The sequence below is a fragment of the Bufo bufo genome, chromosome 1, assembly GCF_905171765.1.
Source record: "Bufo bufo chromosome 1, aBufBuf1.1, whole genome shotgun sequence".
Taxonomy (NCBI): Eukaryota; Metazoa; Chordata; class Amphibia; order Anura; family Bufonidae; genus Bufo; species Bufo bufo.
In genome coordinates this window covers 489,868,264-489,893,714 of record NC_053389.1, presented here as the reverse complement: position 1 = coordinate 489,893,714, position 25,451 = coordinate 489,868,264, and the positions used below count along the sequence as shown (strand labels likewise).

General features: G+C 44.5%; 1 protein-coding gene across 4 annotated transcripts in view; it reads left to right on the top strand.

Annotated features, from left to right (window-relative positions):
- The window catches only part of OSBPL8 (oxysterol binding protein like 8), a 243,922-nt gene that overhangs the window by 22,790 nt on the left and 195,681 nt on the right, over positions 1 to 25,451 (top strand). For all 4 annotated transcript variants that reach the window (XM_040410150.1, XM_040410159.1, XM_040410132.1 and 1 more), the window contains exon 2: positions 19,755 to 19,822. The gene's annotated coding sequence lies outside the window, so the exon portion shown is untranslated. The remainder of the gene's footprint in view (positions 1 to 19,754; positions 19,823 to 25,451) is intronic.

The window sequence follows — 25,451 nt, the reverse complement described above, 5'->3', positions numbered from 1 at the left end:
TGTTCTGTTCAGCAAGGTAGTGGTTAATTGCCCTTGCTTGACTTGTTCTGTGTTCCATGTGGAAGGTAATCCCTCTTATGTTTGGGTGCACCTGCAAGTGCTTTGGGCTAATGAGCTCAGCTATATGTTCTGTTGGTGTACCCCACCCTTTGGCTGAGCAACAGCATTTAGGGCTCATGCACACAAAAAATATTTTTTTTCTGTTTCGGTTTTCCATTCACTTCAATGGGTCCGCCCAAAAAAAAATAAATAAATAGGAAATGGCACAATGTGCATTCCTTACTCGTATCTCCACATGTCCTATTAATGTCCATATTACGGACAAGTATAAGGCCATCCGTTCCTTTCCGCAAAATTTGGAAGGCACGCGGCTGGTATCTGCAATTTGCAGTCCTGAAAACATCCAACGGTCGTGCGCAGGAGCTCTTCATTCCTAGCAATAGTTCCTGACTCTGCTCCTGTTGCTCTGTTCTCTGTCCAGTCCTTGCCAGTCTGTATTTCTGACCTGTGTCCATTGTCATGTCTGACCTGTTCCTTCTGTGGTCTGTCTGTTACCCTGCTCATCTTCCAGTCTGCCTGTTGTGGTGTTCCAAAGCCCGCTGTTTAGACTGTGCCTGTGGTGGTTAGAGTTTCCTGCCTGTGTTCCTGAGTCCGAGGGTCAGCTGCCAAGTACACCGGGACCATCCCACGAGTTAGCGGTCTGCCGCAGCACAGTCCACATCCCTGTGTCGGGGTTTAAGGGTGAATGCCGGGGAGGCGCCACAATAACGCTCTTAGGCCTCTTTCACACGGGTGTTGCGGGAAAATGTGCGGGTGCGTTGCGGGAACACCCGCGATTTTTCCGCGCGAGTGCAAAACATTGTAATGCGTTTTGTACTCGCGTGAGAAAAATCGCGCATGTTTGGTACCCAAACCCGAACTTCTTCACAGAAGTTCGGGCTTGGGATCAATGTTCTGTAGATTGTATTATTTTCCCTTATAACATGGTTATAAGGGAAAATAATAGCATTCTGAATACAGAATGCATAGTAAAATAGCGCTGGAGGGGTTAAAAAAAATAAAAAATAATTTAACTCGCCTTAATCCACTTGCTCGCGTAGCCCGGCATCTCCTTGTGTCTCCTTTGTTGAAGGACCTATGGTGAGCATTAAATACAGTTACAGGACCTTTGGTGACGTCACTCCGGTCATCACATGATCCATCACCATGGTAAAAGATCATGTGACGTACCATGTGATGACCGGAGTAACGTCATCAAAGGTCCTTTACCCAGGTCCTAAAGAAAGAATACAGAAGCAGATGCCGGCTGCGCTATCAAGTGGATTAAGGTGAGTTAAACATTTTTTTTATTTTTTTTTAACCCCTCCAGCGCTATTTTACTATGCATTCTGTATTCAGAATGCTATTATTTTCCCTTGTAACCATGTTATAAGGGAAAATAATAATGATCGGGTCTCCATCCCGATCGTCTCCTAGCAACCGTGCGTGAAAATCGCACCGCATCCGCACTTGCTTGCGGATGCTTGCGATTTTCACGCAACCCCATTCACTTCTATGGGGCCTGCGTTGCGTGAAAAACGCAGAATATAGAGCATGCTGCGATTTTCACGCAACGCATAAGTGATGCGTGAAAATCACCGCTCATCTGAACAGCCCCATAGAAATGAATGGGTCGGTATTCGGTGCGGGTGCAATGCGTTCAACTCACGCATCGCATCCGCGCGGAATACTCGCCGATGCGAAAAGGGCCTTAGGGTTTGGCTTAACGTCAAACCAGTTAGTGGTTCCACATTACCACTGATCCGTCTTCATCTGTGATCAGTGGATCCATAACAGAATAGAAATGACATGGCTTCCTGGAGGTGTCTTATTAGTTTGGTAATATAGAAATGATCCCATAGAAAGATGTCATGCTGTTGTATATCCTTCTGCTTTTTGCCTTTGTTTAGCCACTTGGGGAGATTTGAGGGCACATTATGCAAAGTGTGGTTACATGCAAATATATCGCATACATAGTGGTGACAGGTGTGTGTTTATACGTCTTTTTCCATTTTGTATGATAATGGTTTCAATTAGGGATGAGCGAATCGACTTCGGATGAAACATCCGAAGTCGATTCTCATAAAACTTTGTTCTAATACTGTACGGAGCAGGAGCTCCGTACAGTATTAGAATGTATTGGCTCACAAAGTTTTATGCAAATCTACTTCAGATGTTTCATCTGAAGTGGATTCGCTCATCCCTAGTAGAGATGAAACATGCTGGAAGATTCAGCGATCAGTAGATCTGAAGACATGCTCCTTAGTAACGCTCAGTTACAGCTTTGCTAGGAAGACTAGCATACACCCTGTTTTCTAGTACAAAGAAAAATTTTTCCCTAATAAAGTATATCACAAAAAGGTTTAATATCCCTGTCTCTACATTATTTTAAAAAATAAACTGTTATGATTTACCTGAATATGCATAAAACATAAGAAAGTTGTCATAAGCAGCCAATTGGATTTTCTAGAAAAGCAGCTCTCCATGAACTGAAGTATTATACAAAACCGAGACCCTGAATTGGGTGCCACTGAAAAGGTGGTGGTGCTTAACAAAATTAGGTTGATCGGTCCCGAAAAATTATCGTCTTTGCACTCCACAACCTCCCCGCCCACCCACTGCCCCAGCTTTCATCCCAAACAAAAAGTTGGCAGTTGTGATTTAGGCCTCTTTCACACTACAGTATGTCCATTTCAGTGTTTTGCGTTCCGTTTTTCACAGATCCATTGTCCCGTTTTTGGGTTCCGTTGTGTCTCCGTTTCCGTTCAGTATGTCCGCAAAAACCTTTCAGTATGGTTTCCGTATGGTTCCCGTATACGGTCCGTTTTTCACGGATCAAAAACGGAAGCCACCTGTATTTGTGCTCAGCCAAAGTTTGGCAACAAGAAACACATGGCCACAGTGGGCTGGGCCTAGCATTTGTTAATGACGGATCCGCAAAAAACGGATGACATACGGATGACATACGGATGCCTTCCGTATGCATTCCGTTTTTTTGCGGACCCATTGACTTTAATGGAGCCACGGACCGTGATTTGCGGAGAAACATAGGACATGTTCTATCTTTCCACGGCACGGAAATACTGAAATACTGAAACGGAATGCACACGGAGACACTTCAGTATTTTTTGCTGAACCATTGAAATGAATGGTTCAGTATCTGTTCCGTATACTGAACTCAAAAAACGTCCAGTATACTGAACGCAAAATACTGTAGTGTGAAAGAGGCCTTAGGCTGGGGCTATATGGCGATGTTGGCCAGGACACCCATTGTGCCACCAAACCTCTCTCTGTACCAGTGCAGCCTGTTGGGGATCTAAAGAAAATGCTTTATATAAAAGAAAGGCTCAAAGGAAAAATTTCAAAGGGAATTTATCTTAGAGGTGGACATATAAAACTCCTCAAAAAGAGATCGTCGTTAATTTGCACAATAGAATTAATCAGTAAAATAAGGTAGGAGTGTCTATGCAAAAATATAAATGATTTATAATACAATAACTTAAAATACAATCAAAGCTTAATCAATAGAAAAAACTCAATAATATGCAATAATACACAGTTACGGTAGTCAGTTCCATAAATATTGGGACATTGACACAATTTTAACATGTTTGCCTCTATACACCACCACAATGGATTTGAAATGAAACGAACAAGATGTGCTTTAACTGCAGACTGTCAGCTTTAATTTGAGGGTATTTACATCCGAATCAGGTGAACGGTGTAGGAACTACAACACTTTTTGCATATGTGCCTCCCATTTTTTAACAAGTGAAATGCATGCTCAATCGGATTCAGGTCAGGTGATTGACTTGGCCATTTCATAACATTCCACTTCTTTCCCTTAATAAACTCTTTATTGCTTTTGCAGTATTCTTTGGGTCATTGTCCATCTGCACTGTGAAGCGCCGTCCAATGAGTTCTGAAGCATTTGGCTAAATATGAGCAGATAATATTGCCCGAAACACTTCAGAATTCATTCTGTTGTTTTTGTCAGCACTCACATCATCAATAAATATGAGAGAAGCAGTTCCATTGGCAGCCATACATGCCCACGCCATGACACTACCACCACCATGCTTCACTGATGAGGTGGTATGCTTAGGATCATACTCCTTCTCTTCCCATCACTCTGGTACAAGTTGATCTTGGTCTCATCTGTCCATAGAATGTTGTTCCAGAACTGTGAAGGCTTTTTTAGATGTCGTTTGGCAACCTCTAATCTGGCCTTGCTGGTATGTGCCCAGACGGATCCGCACCTATAATGCAAACGCTTAGATCCGTTCAGAACGGATCCGTTTGCATTACCATGAACAAAAAAAAAAAAAAAAGTTGAGCCGTTTGAAAATTGAGCCATACTGTGTCAACTTCAAACGGATCCGTCCCCATTGACTTACATTGTAAGTCTGGACGGATCCGTTTGCCTCCGCATGGCCAGGCGGACACCAGAACGCTGCAAGCTGCGTTCAGGTGTCCGCCTGCTGAGCGGAGCGGAGGACAAACGGAGCCAGACTGATGCATTCTGAGCGGATCCGCATCCATTCAGAATGCATTAGGGCTGGACGGATCCGTTCGGGGCCGCTTGTGAGACCCTTTAAACGGAGCTCACAAGCAGAGCCCCGAACGCTAGTGTGAAAGTAGCCTAAGGGTTTATCTTTGACACATATACCAATTAAAGCATAGACATTTGGGTACCACGTTTCCCAAGCTACCAAATTTATGGTACCGATTAGAATACAATAGACCTTGTACTCTCACAGACATGTGCGTCTCCTCCATTATTCCAACGATTGATTGTTAGTTAAAATAACACTATCTTACTAACAAAATTTACACTTAAAATTCTTCTCATCATGCTTCAGGAGTGTATGCGTTCCTAAAGATAATAGATGCATTGATGTCCTTCATAATATCCAATAATATAGTACAATACATGTGTCCTATTGATTATCTTATACTAAAAACTAAAGTTCACTATACCAGTGCTCCAGACTAAAAAAAAAATACCTAGCAGCCATTGGCTCTTGAACTGAAAAATTTAGTAGCCAAATTAGTTTTTTAGTCGCCAAATCGAAACGGAATAAAATTTTTGTTATCGTGACAACGCTACGCTGATCAGATCGCTGTAGGGTTGTTTCGATACCAAAATTTTGATTCTCTTTCGTCACCATAAAAAAGTATTGCGATACTCAATACCACGCAAAAAAACCCCACCAAATTAAGCCGCGTGCATTTTGCATTTTATGAAATGTTCGGCCCATAATAGAACAGTCCTATCCTATTTTTTGGGGTGACTAAAAAATGGCGAATCGCACGGTTTTTATTTATTTCTGTTACGGCGCTCACCGCATAGATATTTTTTAAATGATTTTATAGTTTGGACTTTTCGGACTCAGCGCTATGTAATATGTTTATTTATTGTTTATATATTTTATATGTAAAATTGGGAAAGGGGGGATTTAAACTTAATAATATTTTAGGGTACTTTCACACTAGCGGTTTTCTTTTCCGGCATAGAGTTCCGTCACAGGGGCTCTATACCGGAAAAGAACTGATCTTGTATATCCCCATGCATTCTGAATGGAGAGTAATCAGTTTAGGATGCATCAGGATGTCTTCAGTTCATTGACTGATTAGGCAAAAGATAAAACCGTAGAATGCAACGGTTTTATCTCCGGCGAAGACTTGCCTGAATGCCGGATCTGCCATTTTTTCCCATAGGAATGTATTAGTGCCAGATCCGGCATTCAAAATACCGGAATGCCGGATCCGTCCTTCCAGTCTGCGCATGCGCAGACCAGTAAAAATGTGTAAAAAGATACAAGACAGATCCGTCTGTCCGTATGACAAGCGGAGAGATGGATTTGTTCTTGCAATGCATTTGTGAGACTGATCCGCATCTGGATGCGTCTCACAAATTTCACATGGGTGAGATTTCTGTGCGGGTGCAATGCTTGAGGTGAACGCATTGCACCCGCACTGAATCCGGACCCATTCACTTCTATGGGGCTGTGCACATAAGCGGTGATTTTCGCGCATCACTTGTGCATTGCGTGAAAATCGCAGCATGTTCTATGTTCGTTTTTCACGTAACGCAGGCCCCATAGAAGTTAATGGGGCTGCATGAAAATCGCAAGCATCCGCAAGCAAGTGTGGATGTGGTGCGATTTTCACGCATGATTGCTAGGATGAAAGTCTATTCACTTAACATGGTTATAAGGGAAAATAATAGCATTCTTTAATACAGAATGCTTAGTAGAAGGTCAATTAAGGGTTAAAAAAAATGAACTCGCCTCCTCCTATTGATCACGTAGCTGCCGGTCTCCTGTTCTTTCTTCAGGACCTGTCAAAGGACCTGTGGTGACATCACTGTGCTGATGACATGGTACATCACATGATCCATCACCATGGTAATGGACCATATGATGAGCTCAGTGATGTCACCACAGGTCCTGAAGAACGAACAGGAGACCGGCAGCTACGCGATCAATTGGAGGATGCGAGTTCATTTTTTAGTTATTTTTTAACCCTCATTAGCACTGCGCCACCAATGATGATAACTGACCTGTTAATACAAATTGAGGAGACGGGTGCCGGAATCTAATAGCCGACACCCTACCTCTGACAGGGAGCTGTGATCCGCTGCAGTTAACCCCTCAGGTGCCACACCTCATGTATTTGTATTAACAGGTCAGTTATCTTTATTGGTGGCGCAGTGGCCACAGCCCCTCCCCTCCTCCTCCTGTCTCTCTCCTTATTGGTGGCAGCACATTGGGGAGGGAGAGATTCCTTCTCCACTGCGCTGCTGAGAAGAACATCTATCAACTATCATCTCCTGGGCCATTTTGGTCGCCATCTGGAGCCCTGTATACGTGTATACATATATCACAGATTTTCTTCTTCATCAATAGACCTTAAACCGTAGGGACAATTAGTACCAGATGCGTCTAGGGAATATTCTTATCTCGGCCATAAATCTATAAGGAGACAAGAATGACTCTTCTCAGACTGGCACATCTCAACAGAGAAGAATCCTTATGAACAGTGTCCTTTCCATGAACCTCTTTCGGCCTATTTTAAAATACATACAAAATGGTGAATATGTGACAATATGGCCTCTTATAGGTTATCAAGTCCACTATAATTGGGATATAAATGTTGATATAAATGTTGTACACCTATGAAAAAGGCACAGCAAGCCATAGAAATGAATGGGGTTGCAGTGTGACTCACCAGCTACCGCAACTCCAGAGTTGCAGTTGCTGTAGGAACTCTCGTGATGATCTGCAGGTGTAAAGATGCCCCTCATTTCCTGATGAAAGGGTATTAATTGGATCGTTGGTGTGGATATCTGAATCCTTTGTTTGTCTGTCTAAGCAGCAACTGCAAAAATGATTCTGTATGGGGACAAGCGATGGCGTTAGTGAGCGCTCCTCCCCATACTGTGGAGGTGATGGCTGCGTGTAAATGGGCGGTCTCCTCCACTGACGAGCAGGCGATTGTCATGAAGGAACGCTTCCTTCCTGTCAATCATCTTCACATTTGAGCAGTGTAAAGGGGCCTTTACACCTCTGTCTTCTACACCGCCTCTTTAATGTAGTAAGATTGAGACAATTTTCGGAATGTTTTAAAAAATCTCAGTGATTTTAAATCTGGAGTAATGTTAATTAACATAGCTAATCGCACACACTTCCCCACCTATTTTTCCAAACTGGAGTTACTGGTGTAAAAATTCAAAAAGTCACAACATTTCCTTGTAAATAAGCCCAAAAAGTCACAAATCCTTATTTTGCGACTTTTTGAAGACAGAATTCTGGAATACTGGGCTTATAAATTTCCCCTCGTCATCTTTTATTAAATCCCTTATTACATTTGGATCTGGATCTGATTCCAGTATTGACACCGTATCTCACCATGTATTCAGGTGAATGGGAGCTGAGCTGCAGTAACCCTCCATGGCCACTATACTTTGAACTGAGCTGTGCTTCCTGCTGCGACTCATATGCTAGTACCCGCGCAGGAGGCTGCAGGGAACAGATTGTGGGGGGTGTCAGACCCACACGTCAAGAAACCCCTTAAAGGTTTTCTCGTCATATACAAGTTATTCAGTGTTTCTTTTATCCTTTGTGTTTTTCAGCCTGAATTTGGATCATTGCGCCATGTGGATACATTACTGAACAGTTTAGCTGGTGTTAAACCAAATTTCAGGTTATTTTTTTCCACGCTTCCCTTCTTGAGCGGCTGATCAGATTATGTGTGTAAACACTGACACTGAGGATTATTATGCATAGTATCAGCTTTTTACAAGCCATACAATAGACTTCCTGATAGCTGCATGTATGTCATGGTCTTACCTGCTTGCTGCTCTCCTTCGTTTGACATGTGCTGGCGGCCATCTTGGGTCCTGGGTTTCTTGTAGCCTTCCACCCTGCGGCTCCTCCTTCCCCTGGGAGGAGCTGGATGCCTAGCTCATATATATAGGAGGTCTGTGGCTTCAGTTCCTTGCTTGGTCCTCTTGTGTTCACATGCTTCTAAGACTGCTGCTGCTTCTGGTTCCTGATCCTGGCTTCGTCTGACTACCCTGCTGGTTCCTGATCCTGGCTTCGTCTGACTACCCTGCTGGTTCCTGATCCTGGCTTCGTCTGACTACCCTGCTGGTTCCTGATCCTGGCTTCGTCTGACTACCCTTCTGGTTCCTGACCTCTGGCTTCGCAAAGACTCTGCTCGGTTTCACCATCCGTTTGGACTTTTTGCTTTACAGCTTTATTTTCAATAAAGCCTTCTTATTTTCATTTATCTCTTGTTGTACGTCTGGTTCATGGTTCCGTGACATTAGGACCAAGCCATGAATTCTGACGGTACAGGGCCATCCTCGCTACCCACGCTGGTTGCCAGACTTGATCAGCAGGATCACCTGTTGGGTCGGTTCGCTGTGGCGTTGCAAACCCTGCTTGAACGCACGGCTCATTTCGCTCCCGTTGCCGATGGGTCGGTTGTCGCTCCTGGGCTCGCTCCTACTGCCGCTCCGGTTGTTGCGCCAGAGTCTACCCCGACACCTGTTGTTGCGCCTGCGGTGTTTCGGGGTATGACCGGTTCTGCCCCTCTTCCACAGCGCTTTGGGGGAGAGCCAACTCAGTGCCGAGGTTTCCTTAACCAGGTGGGCATTTATTTCGAGTTGCTGCCACATGCCTTTCCTACTGAGAGATCAAAGGTGGGCTTCTTGATCTCGCTGCTCTCGGACAAGGCCTTGGCCTGGGCCAGCCCTTTATGGGAGAACAACAATCCGGTGGTTGCCGAGTTTTCCGGTTTTGTTGCTTCTCTTCGGAAGGTATTCGATGTGCCGGCTCGTGCTGCCTCTGCTGCGAAGCTCCTTATGTCCATCAGACAGGGTTCACGATCCGTAGCTGAATACGCCATTGAGTTTCGTACCCTGGCAGCAGAGGTGGGCTGGAATAATGAGGCTCTGGTCGCTGCTTTCTCTCATGGTCTCTCGGATGCCTTGAAGGATGAGGTTGCAGCTAAGGACCTACCAGTTGAGCTCGAGTCTCTTATTTCTTTCCTGATTTTGATTGACACCAGACTCAGGGAGAGACCTTCCTTTAAGGAGAACCTGCGGAGGTCTTCTAACAGATTGGTGCCTACGTTTGCTGTCCCACCCGTGCCTCCCTCTCCTCCCACGCCTCCTGGGGATGACTTGTCTGGGGGTGAACCCATGCAGCTGGGGTTTGCTCGCCTGTCCGAGGGGGAGAGGGCACTCCGGAGACGCGAGGGCCGATGCATGTACTGTGGTCTCGGTGGGCATTTTCGGTTGGCATGTCCGAACCGTCCGGGAAACGCTCGTACCCTGAGATCCTGTCGGGGGCAGATCTTGGGTGGAGTCTCCTCGTCCCCGGTTTCCCGCGTTGACAAACCACTGATCACTGTTGTCCTCTCCTGGGTCGGGGGCTCGGTGACGACCCAGGCGTTGGTGGACTCTGGTGCTGGTGGTTTGTTCATTGATAGTGTGTTCGCTGCCGCCAATTCCATTCCTCTGCAGGCTCGAGGTTCCCCACTGGCTCTTGAGGCGATAGACGGCAGACCCCTTCTGCCGCCACACGTGACTCATGAGACCCTTCCAGTGGGGATAGCCATTGGTGCCGTTCACAGAGAGTCGGTCTGCCTCCAGGTTATTTCGTCTCCACACTACTCGGTGGTCTTGGGGTACCCCTGGCTCCAGAAGCATAATCCGACTTTCGATTGGAGATCGGTCGAGATCCTCTCGTGGTCACCGCAGTGTGGGGCTAGTTGCATCCATGGGTCTGTCAAGTTGCTGTGTACTTCCTCGGACTCTCTGTTGCCTCCTGAATACGAGGAGTACCGGGATGTATTCGATAAGGTGCGCGCGGTTGCCCTACCTCCGCACCGCCCATACGATTGTGCCATAGAGTTACAATCTGGTGCCGTTCCTCCTCGTGGCAAAGTCTATCCACTGTCGGTAGCGGAGAATGAGGCCATGGAGGAGTACGTGAGGGAGGCGCTTTCACGCGGACACATTCGCAAATCTTCGTCCCCGGCAGGGGCTGGATTTTTCTTTGTGAAAAAGAAGGGCGGTGAGTTGAGGCCTTGCATCGATTACAGGGGTCTCAATCGCATCACGATCAAGAACGCTTACCCGATACCCTTGATTTCCGAGCTGTTCGATCGCCTTAAAGGGGCCACGGTCTTTACCAAACTCGACCTGAGGGCGGCATATAACCTGGTAAGGATCAAGGCGGGCGATGAGTGGAAGACCGCGTTTAACACCAGGACCGGTCATTACGAATCCTTGGTTATGCCCTTTGGGTTGTGCAATGCGCCCGCAGTCTTTCAGGAATTCATCAACGATGTTTTCCGTGACCTGTTGCAGCAGTGTGTGGTAGTCTATTTGGATGACATCTTGGTATATTCTGAATCCATGGAGGCCCACATTCTGGATGTCAGACGAGTGTTGCAACGGTTACGAGAGAACAAGCTGTTCGGTAAGCTTGAGAAATGCGAATTTCACCGATCCCAGGTAACCTTCTTAGGTTACATCATTTCCGCTGAGGGGTTCTCCATGGATCCTGAGAAGGTTTCGGCTGTCTTACAGTGGCCCCAGCCCAGTGGTCTTCGTTCCCTGCAGCGCTTTTTGGGCTTCGCCAATTATTATCGGAAGTTCATCAGGGACTTTTCCATGCTGGCCAAGCCTCTCACGGATCTGACCAGGAAGGGCAGTAATTCCCAGGTCTGGCCGCTCGAGGCCATCCGAGCTTTTGAGGCCCTAAAGTCCGCCTTTGTGTCGGCTCCGATTCTGTCGCATCCCAACCCTGGGTTGCCCTTTGTCCTCGAGGTGGACGCGTCTGAGACGGGAGTAGGCGCCCTTCTGTCTCAGCGTAGAACACCAGAGGGTCCTCTGCTTCCTTGTGGGTTTTACTCCCGGAAACTGTCTTCCGCGGAGTGCAACTATCAGATTGGTGACAGGGAGTTATTGGCCATCGTGCAGGCCCTTAAAGAATGGAGGCACTTGCTCGAGGGTTCGGTGGTTCCGGTTCTCATCCTGACGGACCACAAGAATCTGACCTACCTTTCTGAGGCCAAGAGATTGACACCACGTCAGGCCAGATGGGCTCTGTTCTTGTCACGTTTTAATTACGTGGTCTCCTACCTACCCGGTTCCAAGAACATCAGGGCGGATGCCTTATCACGGCAGTACTCCGAGCTGTCCAGGGAGGAGTCGATTCCGACTTCGGTCATACCTCCGAATCAGATCCTGGCCGCCATTCGCACCAGCCTGACCTCTCCCCTGGGTGAGCAGATTTTGGCGGCTCAATCTGGTGCTCCCTCTGGGAGACCCAACGGCAGATGTTTTGTGCCTGAGGAGTTGCGCACTCGGTTGTTGCGAACCTACCATAACTCCAAGACCGCGGGGCATCCTGGAAAGAATCAGCTGTCCTGGGCTGTTTCACGTCTGTTCTGGTGGCCTTCCCTACGTTCCGACATCGCCGCATATGTAGCGGCATGCTCCGTTTGTGCCCAGAGTAAGTCCCCTCGGCACCTTCCGTTGGGCCTTCTGCAACCCATAGCCACCGGGGAGCGCCCATGGTCACACCTGGGGATGGATTTCATTGTGGACCTCCCTGCATCCCGAGGCCATACGGTCATTCTCATGATTGTGGATCGGTTTTCCAAAATGTGCCACTGTGTTCCTCTCAAGAAGTTACCCTCTGCACAAGAGTTGGCCACGATTTTTGCCAGGGAGGTCTTCCGGTTGCACGGTTTGCCTAAGGAGATTGTGTCGGATCGGGGGAGTCAGTTTGTGTCCAGGTTCTGGCGCGCCTTTTGCTCCCAGTTGGGGATTCATCTCTCCTTCTCCTCGGCCTACCACCCTCAGTCCAATGGGGCCGCAGAACGATCCAATCAGGCCTTGGAGCAATTCCTTCGTTGCTATGTCTCCGATCACCAAGACAATTGGGTTGACCTCCTGCCTTGGGCTGAGTTTGCCAGGAACACGGCGGTGAACTCTTCCTCTGGGACGTCTCCCTTCATGGCCAATTATGGGTTCCAACCTGCCGTGTTACCGGAGGTATTCTCTCCCCAGGATATTCCGGCTGTGGAGGATCACCTTTCCGTCCTACGTGCTTCTTGGGTACAGATCCAGAAGTCCCTTGAGGTCTCTGCGCAGCGCCAGAGATTCCAGGCTGATCGCAGACGAGCGCCTGCTCCTTCCTACCAGGTCGGAGACCGTGTATGGTTGTCCACCCGCAACCTCAACCTTCGAGTGCCCACTCCCAAGCTGGCGCCTCGCTTTGTTGGTCCCTTCCGAGTGCTTCGCAGGGTAAACCCGGTAGCCTATGCCCTTGCGCTTCCTCCTGGCATGCGGATCTCCAACGTGTTTCATGTCTCCCTGTTGAAGCCACTGGTGTGTAATCGTTTCACTTCCTCGGTTCCTCGGCCTCGTCCGGTCCAAGTGGGCAATCGTGAGGAATATGAGGTGAGCAATATCCTGGACTCACGCCTGGTCCGCGGTCGGTTGCAGTTTTTGGTCCATTGGCGTGGTTATGGTCCAGAGGAGCGTTCCTGGGTTCCCTCCGCAGATGTCCATGCTCCTGCCTTGCTCCGAGCCTTCCACGCACGCTTCCCTCAGAAACCGTTTTGTGCTCCGCGGAGGAGGGGCCCTTGAGGGGGAGGTACTGTCATGGTCTTACCTGCTTGCTGCTCTCCTTCGTTTGACATGTGCTGGCGGCCATCTTGGGTCCTGGGTTTCTTGTAGCCTTCCACCCTGCGGCTCCTCCTTCCCCTGGGAGGAGCTGGATGCCTAGCTCATATATATAGGAGGTCTGTGGCTTCAGTTCCTTGCTTGGTCCTCTTGTGTTCACATGCTTCTAAGACTGCTGCTGCTTCTGGTTCCTGATCCTGGCTTCGTCTGACTACCCTGCTGGTTCCTGATCCTGGCTTCGTCTGACTACCCTGCTGGTTCCTGATCCTGGCTTCGTCTGACTACCCTGCTGGTTCCTGATCCTGGCTTCGTCTGACTACCCTTCTGGTTCCTGACCTCTGGCTTCGCAAAGACTCTGCTCGGTTTCACCATCCGTTTGGACTTTTTGCTTTACAGCTTTATTTTCAATAAAGCCTTCTTATTTTCATTTATCTCTTGTTGTACGTCTGGTTCATGGTTCCGTGACAATGTACTCCAGTTTCTCCTGACGTTTCCTGAAGGTTACCAGCCTGCCTTTGCTGAACATTGACATGTGCTGCTATTGTAGCATTTTACATTATATACATGTCATGAACTTTCACACCAACCTATACTGGCTCCAATGGGTAACCACTGTGCACATTACTAGAGAATCTACCAACCAAAATTAGCAGTGCACAGCATACAATTAATCAAAATATATACCGTATTCTTTATTAATTTCATATCAAACACAATATAAAATCAGCAGCAGTGGCATATACAAAGAAAAGAGCCACACTGTATATGTCACATGTCCATAAGCAAATCCCAGTTGATAAAGGGGGGAGGGAACATAGTAGATAATCAAGATAAATGGTATCAAAGTGCCTAGTGCAATAAATAGCATGAAAAAATCATCAGGGAATGCATGAAAAGATTATTATACAGACCAATGCAGGGCTCCAGATGGCGACCAAAATGGTCGCCAATGCGACTTAGAATTTACAAATGGTAAATTTGCTTATGGAGATGTGACATATACAGTTTTGTTCAAAATAATAGCAGTCAGACATCACTAACCTGATTAATCACTGTTTTTGGTAGAAATTATATTTCTACATGGCAAATAATTTACTAGCAGGTATAGTAGAGTAATAGAAACCCAACAGTCATGATATGCATGCTGCTGATTCTCTGTAATTCAATCACTTATTGAAAGGGGCATGTTCAATATAATAGCAGTGTGAAGTTCAATGAGTGAGGTCATTCATTTTTTGAAAAACAGACGGCAATTATTGCCCTTATTTAAGGAAGGAAGGCAGCAAATGTTGTACATGCTGGTTACAGTGCATTTCTCTCTGAAATTCTGAAGAAAATGGGTCATTCCAGATATTGTTCAGAAGAACAGCGTACCTTGATTAAAAAGTTGATTGGAGAGGGGAAAACATATATAAAGAAGAGCAGAAAATGATAGGCTGCTCAGCTAAAATGATCGCAAATGCTTTAAAATGGCAACTAAAACCTGAAAGTTTAGGAAGAAAGCGAAAAACTAACATTCGAATGGATAGAAGAATAGCCAAAATGGCAAGGACTCGGCCAGCAATCAGCTGCAGGAAGATCAAAGAACGTCTAGTTACCTGTGAGTACTGTTACAATTAGCTTGGCTTCACATAGGTGTCTTCTATCTGCAAGAAGCCCCCGCAAAGTCCCACTGTTGAAAAAAAGACGTGCTGAAGAGGTTACAATTTGCCAAAGAGCACATTGACTGGCCTAAAGAGACATTTTGTGGATTGATGAAAGTAAGGTTATTTTTTTGGGGTCTAGTGGCTGGAGACAGTTTGTCAGACGACCCCCAAACACTGAATTCAAGCCACAGTACACTGTGAAGACAGTGAAGCATGGTGGCGCTAGCATCATGATATGGGGATGTTTCTCATACTATGGTGTTGGGCCTATTTATCGCATACCAGGGATCATGGATCAGTTTGAATACATCAGAATACTTGAAGAGGTCATGCTGCCTTATTCTGAAGAGGAAATCCCCTTGAAATGGGCGTTCCAACAGGACAACGACCCCAAACACACCAGTAAACTTGCAACATCTTGGTTCCAGACCAACAAGATTGACGTTCTGGAGTGGTCAGCCCAATCCCCGGATCTTAATCCAATAGAAAACTTGTGGGGTGACATCAAAAATGCAGTTTCTGAGGCAAAACTAAGAAATGGAGAAGAACTGTGGAATGTAGTCCAATCATCCTGGGCTGGAATACCTGTTCACAGGGGCCAGAAGTTGGTTGACTCCATGCAGCACAGATGTACAGCAGTTCTCAGAAACAGCGGTTATACAACTAAATTTTAGTTAAGTGATTCAAAGGAAAGCAAAATCTTCAAACATTTTTCAATTTATATAGTGAATGTTTGAGTTTATAAGGAAGAATACAAACACTGCTATTTTTTTTTGAACAGTCTAATATTCACTTTTTTTCTATTTTTTTTTTTTTTAGAGTAACAAAACAAATTTGATATATTTATCTTCATGTTTTGATTTGGAATAGAATGTGTAGTGTTCCCAATGCATTTGTGTGTATGGAAATAAAAGCTATTAGAAGGATTTTGAGCTTTATTCACTTTTTTAAACACACGCTATTATTTTGAACACAACTGTATAGTGTGGCTCTTATCTTTGCATATGCCACTGCTGCTTATTTTATATTGTGTTTGATATGAAATTAATAAAGAATATATAGTCTGATTAATTGTAGGTGTTGCACTGGTAATTTTGGTGTGTAGATGTCATGATCTTTATATGTCATTGCCTTGAAATTGCTATATCTAGTCGTCATGTACAGACATGTATTTTACTGACCTTCGTATTAGGCCGTATGGAATTGTTCAATGCTTTGCCTACCCCTAGAGGTCACAATAATGCCTATACTAACATCATAGACACCTGTACAGGCAATTATACTCTCTAAAAGAAAGAAGCATGCATATTTCTACATATGAGACTTTCTTTGCGCAGTCTGTGAGGTCTTTTCATTCATTAATCCTGGCGCAGGTGGCATGGAATGAAGAGACCTCACAGGACCGCTGTGCTCCGGGTGACTGTGGGAGCCTGGCACTGACTAAAGCCATGCTCCCAATGTAACAGCCAGCATCGGAGATAACTGTGATGCTAGCTGCTTAACTTCCTAGATGCTGCAGTCAATAGCTACTGTGGCATCTAGGCAGTCAGAGATAGAGGGTTCCTTTTGCCACCATGGCAGCCAAGGGCCTAACGAAGGAGGAAAACACCACACTGAGCATAGGAGGGAAAAGGGGCTACCGGAATAAGGCCTGAAAAGTAGGGAAGGAAAATAGACACCTCCTAGAGAAAACTCTAACTCCAGTCCTGACAGACTACTAGTATGAACAGGCCCCAGAGATAGGCAGGTTCATACACCGGATACCTAGAATCCTATCTCGCCCTATAGGACCCTGGAACTAATGTCTGCACTGTTTCTACCTGTTCCTCCAAAGGGAAGGACGAACAGGAGTCTCCCTAATGACAAACAGGGAAAAGCAACACACACCTATATCAAAACAAAATACAAAAGGGAAAGGAAACACTTATCTTCAATTAAGCTTTGGTAGCACCAGGAACTCAGCCGAGAACCAAATACAAGCTAACCACAAGTCCAACAGAAGCTATAAACCGCACAGCATAGTGGGAGAAACAACAATAAATAGAGAAGGTTTAATGACCCTAATGGCCACACCTGGGGAAAGAAGGTGTCAAGCACCAGAAACAACACAGATGTCATTTGATCCAAAAGGAAAACATTTCAGATCACAAACCATGTGTTGCCAGTCTCACAGATCTCTTGCCACCTGTTGCGGGAACGTCCATACTGTATGTCTCGGTACGTCCGTGACAATTGGCTTATAGGGTATATTAGTGTTTGCTAAAGCCATAACGTATAAAAAGAGGTTAGTGCCTGCGCTGCAGTAAAGGAAAGCTTAGGGGGTAACACAAAAATCACTGGTTCTTTTTATGCTGCTTCTTCCAATTTCCTCCTCATCTTTGCTCCTTCGTAGCTTCTGAGTCTCTGAACGAACGAGCGGTAGTGGGTATGCTTCTCACGCCTTCAAAGAGAGTATCAACATAGCACAGACCCGCATGTAAAATAGTTCACGCTTCTTTATTATTCTTACAAAATCGTAATCATGAACGTCACATCGAAAATATGGTAAAACCTGACCCAGGTTTCTCTCGTGCTTCGTCTGGGGCGTTTCCGTTTCACTTTCGGTCAGTTTGCGGTCCGCAGCATTGGCCCGGCGGGCACATGTTTGTGTGCATGAGCACTTGCTTTATAAACGGCGGTGTATTGGCCATAGATCCTACAGAGAAATTTACTGGTGGGCCGATGACAAGGGGGCTGCCGAAGCCCGCCTGTCAGTTATATAGCGATATGATTCTCTCAGCATTAATAAATGCTTGCTAGCATCTGGTACTTATACACCTGACTGGCATAAGAAAGCGCCTCCCTGCATTAAATTAGATTGCCTTTAGGACAGTGCTGTACTGTTAATTTGGTTCTGCTGGGTCAGCATTTTGTGCTGGGCTACAGTATCGCTGGCCGTGCCTACTTATATTGGACCCACCGATAACATGGGGCCACTTTTCCAGTCCGTCCATGTTTATAGACATATATTATTTTAGTTGTTTACTTGTAGTTCCTTTGTAATGACTGTACTACTAGTTCTCTATGGCAGAAAATGTAGATGTAGAAAGGCCCTATTACAAGGTGGGATACATGGTTTTGAACGCACGTTTGTAGAAAAATTCCTTTGGCCCGCCATCATTCTGTATAAATATCCCACCGATCAGCTGACAAACTGCAGCAGTTTGTCATTGGATCTTTTATCTTTTGTGTAAACGGGATATGCTGCTATATGAAACCTTTTGCAGGGGGGGTAGATTGATCCTACTAACAATCGTGTTACATCTGCCCATGTAAAAGGAGTGGACCCTAAGAGATGACCAGTGAAAAGGTGGCAATCATTTGTTAGACCAAATGAAACCGAGAGATGGATTGAAGAGGTTCTCCGGGCAGGTAGGTCATCAATATAAGATTGGAGGGGGTGTTTCAGGCTGCCACGGCACTGGAAACTATACAGTGTACAGAGCTGGAAGCAAATGGCTCCATACACTATGTAGCGGTCGTGTTGAGGTACTGCAGCTCTGCTCCCATTGAAATGAATAGAAGCTGAGTTTCAAGTAAACGACAGCTACGTTTCTGAACACCAGGGATCAGCAACCTCTGCCCAGCTGTTCTGAAACTACAACTTCCACAATCCTCCTTTCACTTCTATGGGAGTTACAAGAATAGCAGAGTAAGTGTGCATGCTGGGAGTTGTAGTTTCACAGCAGCGGGAGTGCTGAAGGTTGCTGATCCCTGCTGTACACTGGAGACTACACAATGTATGGATCTTTCTGTTTTTGCTCTGTACACTGTTAGTTTTCGGTGCCGTGGCAGCCTGAAACTGCTGATCAGTGAGGTTGTCGGGTGTCAGACTAATTTGATATTGATGACCTATTCTGAGGATAGACTATTAATAACTGTAGCCCGGAGGGAGCCCCTTTTAACATTAAGATGCGGTTTCAATAATCAGGTATGCTTTTTAAAATTTTGACTAGGATTCCTTAAAGGGAACCTGTCATCAACTTTATGGTGCCCATTCTAACGGTGCAATAAAGTATAGACAGGTGAGTTGATTTCAGCGGTCTGTCATTTATAAGTTAAAACTAAGTGTTTAGCGAGAACCAACATCACAACCATTGCAGACTGGGCCTGGAAAAGAGTCCTGGCCACCTGAGAAGAGTCCTGGTTATTCATGAAGTCCTGCTCTACCGGCCCACCTGCTGATGATTGACAGGCTTCTACCTAGTTTTCTCTCTATCTCGGAGAGAACTGCCAATCATCAGCAGGAGATATGAATAACCAGGACTCTTCTCCGGTAGGTCGGACTCTTATCCAGGCCTGGGCTGCAATGATTATGATGCTTGTTCTCGGTACTATTAGTTCATGAGGGACACACTGCTGACATCAGCATTTCCGTCACTAATGTATGCTGCCTTCAGTGAGGTGATGACAGGTTCCCTTTAAATAACAAAAAAAACAAATACATATTTATACTTATTTTTATACATAAGTATTTATGTATTTTTATGTTTGCTTTCTTCAACCATTAGATATCCCTTATTCAGATCAGCTCTATAGACACCTGTCCTTTCTGCTGGTGAAAGTGATCTGGTTTAAATGGGAAGATGGTTTTTCCTCACTCAGATAGTAGCAAAAATGCCTAACTGGAAGTTTGCCAATATCCGCACAAAGCCGTTGAGCTGAAGCAGTGGCGCCTCAGAGGAAATTGCTTATGCACCATCTGAAATGGAAAATAATACAATATATAGCATGATTCATTTCACTGCACATAGGAAATAAAGATTTGCGGTTATGTGGCCAATATTGGTAATAGTTTATCTTTTTAATATTTTCAGGATACAGAGATGTGTGACTCGTGATGTGCTTAGGGAGTGCCATCTTCTCCATTTGCTTGTTTTATCAGGTATGGAAAATATTACTTCTGATGACAAGTAGTGTTATTGGGTCAGAAATCTGACCCATGATGGTATCATTTTTCCTTTCAGGTAAGAGTTTCTTTACAGTTGAGAAACATACAGATGTCCCATTAATGTAATTCTGAAAGCCCTTGCAGTGTTTTCCCTGCAGCCGTTAAAGGGTCACCACTAAAAAATTGATTGTTTTAAGGATATAATTTTGGGAAGTCACTCCATATATTGTATTTCAAGTTCTGACTCTTAGCGCTCTCCTTCCTGCTCCATCGCTTGACTTACTCACTCAGACCAGAGATGGGAGGGGTATAAGTGACTTAAAGATGCACCCCCACAAAATATTTTATTCTCTGATCTGTTAGAAAGGTGCATGATTTTTATTGTATTGAAGGTAATCTTCTTACCAGTGTATGTGAGAGTTATCCCCTCCCTTCTGATTCTCAGCTATCTCACGTGACCAGCACTCTGACTCTCCAAATAACACAGCATCTTATGTGTGGACAGGAGGTCAGTTTCTCTATGTATTTCTATGGCGCCTTAATAGCAGTCTCATAGAATGAATAGAGAAGTAACTGACTTCTTGTCCTGTGTCAGATCAGAAAGCTGGTCACATGACACCGGTGAGAATCAGAAGGGAGGTATAACTGACAAATACAGTCACTGATTAGAAGATTACATTCACTACAGATTACATCATGCACCTTTCTAACAGGTGAGAGAATACATTTATTTTTTTGGGAGTAATACTTTAATTAGAGCATCACATATTGCTCTAATAGGTGCAGTGGTCTTCTGTGGACAGCTTTATCTAGGCCTATCATGACAACAATGGAGCTGTCATACTGTTTTCTCAATTCTACCCCTACAATTAAGAATGATGATTACCCTTCAGATAACACATTCCTCTCACAGCAGCAGTAAACGGACAATGGGCTACCTATCTACATAGGAATTCTATCTCTCTCTGCTGACAGCTACAGAAGGACAATATTTTGTATTTAATTTTCAGTGGCATAATATTGCCAAAGGGATAAAGAAAACGGTGTACAAAGCAGAAGGATCCATACAGCTTCCTTGATTGTCGCAGCGCATCCCTATTTATACCGGGTGATGCTTTGCTAACGAACAAAGAGTGTATGTGCCGCATAAAACGGGCAATCATGCAATGAATGAGCGTTTGCTGGTTCAAGGGATCAAGTGATAATTACATTAGTAAGATTAGTATAAACTCATCTTGATTCTTAACGAGTTCAAACAATGGCAAGAACATTTTAACACATTGCCTACCTAGGACGAGAATTCTCGTCCTAACTAGCTGGTACTCAATGCACTAGGACGAGCATTCTCGTCCTAAGGTTAACCGGCTGCCCCACAAGCGATTCCGCGATGAGCAGCAGGGGCCCGGCTGAAAACACGGATACCGGCGGATTAACCTCCTGTATGCTGCAGTCATGCTGACCGCGGCATACAGGGGATTTGCAGCAGCTTGTACATCCCCATCGGGTCCCCGTGCTGCAGTGACTGGGTCCCGATGGTTGCTATGGCAGCAAGGCATCGGGACTGCCAGCTACGGAAGCCCAGGAGATCCAGCCCCAGTCTCCTAGGCAACTTTTAGCGTCTTACAGTGTAAGACACTGATAGTTCAATACAGCACAATACAAATGTATTGTGCTGTATTGAAACAGGGATCAGACCCTGAAATGTTGAAGTCGCATAGTAGGACAAAAAATTAAGTTAACAAAGAAAAGTAGATATATTGGGTATTGCCGCGTCAGTATCGACTAGACCTAACCCCTCAGGTGAACACAGTCAAAAAAATTTAATAAAAACGGTGCTTAAAAAGAATTATTTTTTTTTTGTCACCTTGCATCACTAAAAGTGCAACACCAAGCGATCAAAAAGTCTTATGCCCCCCAAAATAGTACCAATCTAGCCCTCACCTCATTCGGCAAAAAATGAGCCGCTACCTAAGACAATCGCCCAAAAAATAAATAATGATGGCTCTCAGACTATGGAGACACTAAAGTGTGTTTTTTTTTTTTTTTTTTTTTTTAAATGTTTCAAAAATGATGATATAGTGTAAAACTTAAAATAAAAAAAAGTATACATATTAGGTATTGCCACGTCCGTAACGACCTGCTCTATAAAAAGATCACATGACCTAACCCCTCAGGTGAACATAGTAAAAAAAATTATAGCCATTTTTTGTCACCTTACATCACAAAACGTGTAATAGCCAGCGATTAAAAAGTCACATGCACCCTAAAATAGTACCAATCAAACCGTCATCTCATACTGCAAAAATTGAGCCCCTACATAAGACAGTCGCCCAAAAAATAAACTATGGCTTTCAGAATATGGAGACACTAAAAAAATTTTATTTTTTCAAACATGCTTTATTATGTAAAACTGAAACAAACAACCAAAAAAAGTATACAAATTTGGTATTGTCACATCCGTAACAACCTGCTTTATAAAAAATACCAGATGATCTAACCTGTCAGATGAACATTGTAAATAACAAAAAATAAAAACTGTGCCAAAACAGCAATTTTTTGTTACCTTGCCTCACAAAAAGTGTAATATAGAGCAACCAAAAATCATATGTACCCTAAACTAGTACCAACAAAACTTTCACCTTATCCTTTATTTTCAAAATGGGGTTATTTTTGGGGAGTTTCTTCTCTAGGGGTTCATCAGGGGGTCTTCAAATGTGACATGGCAGCTTAAAATAATCCCAGTGAAATCTGCCTTCCAAAAACGATGTGGTGTTCCTTTCCTTCTGCGCCCTGCCATGTGCCCGTACAGCAGTTTACGAACACACAAATTGATTAAAATGGAAAATCTGCCAAAAAAGTGAAATTCGGAAATTTCATCTCCATTTTCCATTCATTTTTGTGGAACACCAAATGGATTAACAAAGTTTGTAAAGTCAGTTTTGAATACCTTGAGGGGTGTAGTTTCTAAAATAGGGTAATTTTTGGGTGGTTTCTATTATGTAAGCCTCACAAAGTGACTTCAGTTCTGAACTGGTCCTTTTAAAAAGTGGGTTTTGGAAATTTTCTGAAAAATTTCAAGATTTGCTTCTAAACTTCTAAGCCTTCGAACGTCCCCAAAAATAAAATGGCATTCACAAAATGATCCAAACATGAAGTAGACAGAGGGGGAATGTAAAGTAATAACTATTTTTGGAGGTATTACTATCTACTATAAAAATGGAGAAATTGAAATTCGGAAATATGCAATTTTTTTTCTAATTTTTGAGTAAATGTATTTTTTATAAATAAAAATTACTTTTTTTGACTCCATTTTACCACTGTCATGAAGTACTATATGTGACGAGAAAACAATCTCAGAATGGCCTGGATAAGTAAAAGCGTTTTAAAGATATCACCACATAAATTGACACATGTCAGATTTGCTAAAAATGGCCTGGTCCTTAACCTCTTGCGGACACATGATGTACCGTTACGGCATGATGTCCTGGTACTTAAGGACACATGACGTACCGGTACGTCATGTGTATTTCCGATCACCGCCGCCCGGCAAAAAATGAGCCCCTACCTGAGACAATTGCCCAAAAAATAAAAAAGAACTATGGCTCAGAATATGGAGACACCAAAACATCATTTTATTTTTGTTTTAAAAAAGCTGTTGTTGTGTAAAACTTACAAAAATAAAAAATGTATACATATTGGCTATCGCCGCGTACAGATCGACCGGCTCTATAAAAATATCACATGACCTAACCCAGTGGTCGGCAAAGTGCGGCTCGTGAGCCACAAGCGGCTCTTTAGACCCTTGAATGCGGCTCTTTGGTGCGGGCTCCCACGGCGAAACCAACCCATCCTGCACTACAGAGGAATCTTGCCTGTGGGATGCATTTGCGGTCCACAAAGCAAGAGAGGGCGTGTTGCTCCTGCATCGGGTCCAGAGTCCTGCCCTTGCACCTCTGTCACTGTCCTGACATCAGTGACATTGCTCTGCCTCTCCCTCTCCTCAGTTGGACAGTGACCCTCAACCGGACGGCCCGATGTGGGTGGAGCTATAATAGCCTCGCCCCCTTTTCTACCCGCGATTCCTGCAGCCTGAACCTTCCAATCTTCCCTGCCCAGCAAGCTGAACATCAGTTGGATTGCCACAACTGCACTATTGATGTGAGTAGCAGGGGAATTACTGCGGTTATATTCAGCTTTCCCAGACTGTGCACATGTGACCTGCAGTACAGTAGGAAAGCTGGGAGAATTAGATCATGAAATATCATCCAGCTTCCCTGCTATCCTGCATGGCACAAGTGCAGAGGCATTAGAGTATGTGGGAGAGGCACAGCAGGAAAGCTGGGTGTCTATATATGTGTATTGTATATGTGTGCGTCCATGTATGTGGTGACTGTGTGTATGAATGCATCCATGTATGTGGAGAATGCATGTATGAGTGCGTCCCTGTATGTGAAGAGTATGTGTGGAGAGTGTGTGTATGAGTGCGTCCATGTATGTGTGGAGAGTGTGTGTATGAATGCATCTATGTATATGGTGAGCACATGTATGAATGCATCTATGTATATGTTGAGTGTGTGTATGAGTGTGTCCATGTATGTGGAGAGTGTGTGTATGAGTGTGTCCATGTATGTGGAGAGTGTGTGTATGAGTGTGTCCATGTATGCACAGCCAGAAGCACCACGGAAGCACTCATATCCCGGATCCTGGACCCATTGAAGTGAATGGGTCCATGATGCGGGCTGCACACGGCTGTGTGCAGCCCGCATCATGGACCCATTCACTTCAGCATACGCTTCCTTCCTATATATTTTAGGTTTTAAAAATGTGGCTCAGGTTTTAAAAATTTCAATCGTGGTTTTGGCGATATTTGGCTCAGTTGACAAAAAAGTTTGCCCACCACTGACCTAACCCCTCAGATGAACACTAAAAAATGAAAACTGTGCTAAATAAACCATTTTTTTGGCACCTTACATCACAAAAAGTGTAATGGCAAGCGATCAAAATGTCAAATGCACCCCAAAATAGTGCCAATCAAACCGTCATCTCATCCCGCAAAAAATGAGACCCTACCTAAGATAATCGCCCAAAAACTGAAAAAAACTATGGCTCTCAGACTATGGAGACACTAATACACGATTAATATTTTTTTTTGTTTCAAAAATGAAATCATTGTTTAAAACTTACATAAATAAAAAAAAATATATACATATTAGGTATCGTTGTGTCCGTGACAACCTGGTCTATAAAAATACTACATAATCTAACCTGTCAGATGAATGTTGTAAATAACAAATAAAAACAGTGCCAAAACAGCAAATTCTTTTTACCTTGCCTCACAAAGTGTAATATATAGCAACCAAAAATCATATGTACCCTAAACTAGTACCAATAAAACTGCCACCCTATCCCGTAGGTTCTCAAATGGGGTCAATTTTTGGGAGTTTCTACTCTAGGGGTGCATCAGGGGGGCTTCAAATGGGACATGGTGTCAAAAAAACTGTCCAGCAAAATCTGTCTTCCAAAAACCGTATGGCATTCCTTTCCTTCTGCGCCCTGCCGTGTGCCCGTACAGCTGTTTACGACCACATATGGGGTGTTTCTGTAAACTACAGAATCAGGGCCA